The sequence below is a fragment of the Egretta garzetta genome, unplaced genomic scaffold (genome assembly GCF_000687185.1).
Source record: "Egretta garzetta isolate BGI_Z169 unplaced genomic scaffold, ASM68718v1 scaffold91, whole genome shotgun sequence".
NCBI lineage: Eukaryota > Metazoa > Chordata > Aves > Pelecaniformes > Ardeidae > Egretta > Egretta garzetta.
Window position 1 is genome coordinate 3,166,463 of NW_009258661.1, and position 4,208 is coordinate 3,170,670.

Sequence of the window (4,208 nt, forward strand, 5' to 3'; positions counted from 1 at the left end):
GGAACTATTTCCAAGTTTAGAGAGGCAGGCACCAGTGTGGTCACCCTAGTCTGGCTTCCACGGTCACTGGACAGCGCCATACAAATTCCCCAAATTAATTCATAGTTGAATTAGATCTTTCAGAAGAATCTTATCTTTATTTGTTAAAAATTATTCTTGATAGAAAATCACTGCTCTTGGTAATTTATTCCAATAATAAATTATCCTTAAGAGAAATACGTGGAACAAAGCATGCGCTTAATTTCTAATCTGATCTGTTTTAATAGTTACCATTTTCCATCAATAGAACCTTTTATACATTTGTGTTTCTGGATTGTGAAGATCTGTGTTAGGAAATGTATGTTCCTGGCTAGTAGCTGCTTTTGCACTCCAAGCATTCCTCAAGCTTCCCTTCAATAAGCGAGATAGATGGGGCTCTGTGCCCTTTTGCAAAGTATGTATTCTAATTGATTTGTTGTGTTTGTCTCGCTTGAATATTCTCCAATATATCCACCTGGTTGAAAAAATGATAAATCCTTGAATGAAGCCCTATTCCAGCTGTGGCTGTACCAATGCCAAATACAGAAAGGGGTTTAACATCCATTTGTGTGCTTGGGATTTCCCTGTGCGCATGTCCAGTGACAACGCTAAACCTTTGCTGCAAGGTCTGTGAGACGAATTCAGACAACTCCAGGTCATGATGTGCAAATACGGCAACATACTTGTGAAACTTGACTTTTAGCACAGCCTCTATTCTTCTTTGCTCAGCTTTCCCAGTCAACTCATTCTTTTGCTTAGCGTTGGTGTCCTGTATTTTAGAGCATTCTTCAGTCTGTTACGCACAAGCCTTATCTGTAATGATTTAAATTTCCTTTTGAATACCAGTATAGATGATACTATGGGGTTAAATGCCAAATTCTGCAGTGTTCAGCTAAACCCACATAATTCTTATTTGCAGTTATTAAAGTCTATTAATGATTTTTTAAAAAAGTGTATTTCATGTTGACTTTACATAATTCCAGTTTCTTAAAAATGACATGGCCTGGTAAGTTGTTTTGTGGAAGCATGTATATCGTATTGAAGATGCAGCCTTTTTATCAGTCAAGCTTTCAAAAGCATTTAAAAAAAAAAAAAGAGCTAGATTCAAGATAGCTAACTTTATTTCCCATAAATCCATCTTGAATAGCATTAGTTTTACTTTATTTTAATTGCTTATTAGTAAAGTCCTATATCAGCCACTCCAGTATTTTGCCATTAGCTGATTTCAGGCTAACAAGAATGCAATTACCTGACTTGCCCAATTTGTGGATTTTGGTTTTTTCCTTGCTTGTTTTTTTTAAAGCTTAGCAATGTAATCGTTTTCTAACACTCTTGATGCTGCTTGGCTAGCTGTCTCAAAATTCTGGGGTGCAAGTTACCCAGACCTATTTAATTTCAGTGCCTGTTGATTAATTTTCTCTCCCTGATTATTGTTGTAGAAAGCACCTCACCCTGCAACTGCATCATCTAGCTTCTTCCTGAAGACTAATACTTAGTGAACACTTTTGGGTTTTTTTCTGTATTATTATTTCTATTAATATTTCTGCCACAAACCACACAGATATACAACACACTTTATAAATTCTGTGTTCTTAATGAAATCTTAATGTCCTAAACTCTGCTGGCCATTTGTATTTCTACATTTTTCTTTTTGCCCTGGTCAGTTAAGCAATTTATTAGTCCTGGCTCACATATATTGCTGGGAATGGCTTGACATTCTTCAATTCATTATGTATGTTTCACTACTCCTCTAAACCAAGTTAGTTTATTTTTTTAAATCAATCTGACCTTATTTCTGTTTGAGTTACGACTTCCTGTGAGGTTGCAACATGTTCTTAAACAGTGCCTGAATTTATACACCCCAAATCACTTGTTCTCAACTGAATTTTTATAATGAACAATTCAGGTTTCCATAATTGCTTAGCTTACTGTCACTTTTTCTTGTTCTCTTGCATTGTGGGTAGTTTTGTTTTGTATATCTAGTCTTAACTTTGCTTACAATTTTGGGGAAGGGGTAAGCAAAGGCAAGATGGTGAGGTTTTCTAAGTGGTCTTCCAGGAACTGTGCTATCATCTTCCTTTCTTTTTTCAATCTAGGTTTGGTAGATCAATCATTTCTTTGACTATAGCTTGTCATGTTTGTTTGCATTTCTTAGTAACTTTTTTAGCAGAAATGTGTGGCTATATATGCAAATGAAAGGTACTGTTAAAAGTTGGGCTGCACTTGAGAAGTTGGTATTGCCAGGTGCTAGAAGATCATAGAGTCCCATGGATCATCTCATAGGGTGGAAACATATGCTCAGTGGCGCTGGTGTGGATGCTGACGGGCTCGGTATGCTGTTCATAGCTTAAAAACAATTGTAAGAAAATCCCTGTAACACTTGTCCTTGCAGACAGACCTTCCAGTGCTTAGAGAAAATATCTGTGTATATTCCATAGAAAAAAAAGCAGATTTTATTGGCCAGGGAGATTAGTCTGGTATAGTCTAGCTTGTTTCTGCTATAAAGTATACATTTGATAGATGAATGGAGTTTGGTTTGGAGGTGTATAGTTTATGGAAAATATTAATAATTTGTCCTGAGTATTTTTGACACTATAAATAAATCTAGAAGTCTGTTTACAATTTGTGAGAAGACATGTCTGTTAGATAAAGTATTCAAGTATTCTCATTTGGAATAGAGATTTCGAGGTCGAAGTTGACAGACAGATTGAATACTGAAGCAATACTATCCATAGATTGTGAGTTTGAGTGTAAGCTCATCATCGTACCATTCTTCTTCCTCGCCTGAATAATTGCCTGAGAAGAAACTGTTCCTGAGTAATCTTGGTACAAAAGGACACTTGAGGATACAAAGTTTTTGGTTTAGGGCATTTTTATTTTTATTTTTATTTTTTTGAACTGATACGAACACAAAAATTCTGGTTTGGTTTGGTCTTGCCCGTCTTGCATATGAACGGCTTCTTCTATAAAACGAATATAAAATATGCTAGCTGTTACTGTGAAAGAGTATACATGCTGCTGAAAGGCAATCAGATGATGTAGAAAATTAGTATCGTATTAGGGTTCCTTCTGATTGCCGAAATTGCTCTTTGCCCTGAATAGGCAGTTCAAATAAATTGTGCAAATAGACAAGGAGTTAATGGAATAAATTAGAATGGGATTAGTAGTAGGTGCCCTTTCTGCGTTGGAGGAATGTCAGTCCTGTATTTACCGCTTAAGAATTACATTTTCCAGTTTCCATGTTATTTCATATTATTGTCTTGATATACTGATGTTGAAAGAATAGGATCAATCTTGAGTATGTGTTCTTGAATGGAAGAGGTACGTCCATTTATAATCCACTTTTTATTCCTCTTCAAGTTTGGGGAACTTTACGTTATTAAAATCAGTTAAATCTGGGTCAAATACTAGTCTCACGTCTGGGAGATCCATACCATTGACTACAGAAATAGGCAAATAGGCTATAAATTCTTTCAAATAGTAAAATAAATTATGGACAATTTACCTAGTTTAACTTTATGTGAGTGAAGTGGCACTAAATGATAGCAGAGAAGTCTAGATCTGCAATATTGATGTGATAAGTAGGATTTCCAAGAACATATCTTAAGTCGATTCTGGCATGATGGGAATTTTTCCTTCTTGTTGAAAAGGCTTTGGATTGTGCCTTCAGTAAATTAAACCAAACTAAACGAAGAAATTAATTTAAAATAGTGTTGATTCAGAAATAATTATGTACAGCAACACTTACATCTAATGTATTCAAGAATTGTATGTAAATACATATTGCACTTAAGCTTACTTGGTTATTTACATATTATATGCACTACAGTGTAATAGTTTAAAATGTCTTTAAATGGAAGCTGCTGCTGAGGTTTGATTGCTGATTTGAGATACTACTTCACTTGTGTTTGGAAAACAAATAAATATGGGGAAATGGGGAAATCAATATTTGTCATGTCAGATTCCATACCTTTGGGGGACAGGGCTGCCTCTGGGGAAGAGCTGATCATTCATATGCTACTGTATTAGCAAGATCTATTTGTGGAATAAAGGATTGCTCAGTCCAGATCCATCTATCATCCTGCTCTCTTCCGTCTTTTCCCTGAACACACTGCACCAGGGTGGGTAAATCCTACATTTTGAACTTGAGAAAGTAATAGCTCCAGCCTCTGCTGCCTTCCCGTGTTTCC

At 35.8% G+C, this 4,208-nt stretch overlaps 1 protein-coding gene across 1 annotated transcript in view; it reads left to right on the forward strand.

The window, feature by feature from the left end:
- Window positions 1-325: 325 nt before the first annotated feature.
- Window positions 326-4,208, forward strand: part of FHIT (fragile histidine triad diadenosine triphosphatase) — a 450,758-nt gene continuing 446,875 nt past the window's right edge. Inside the window, exon 1 of the mRNA XM_035903802.1 lies at window positions 326-337. The gene's annotated coding sequence lies outside the window, so the exon portion shown is untranslated. The remainder of the gene's footprint in view (window positions 338-4,208) is intronic.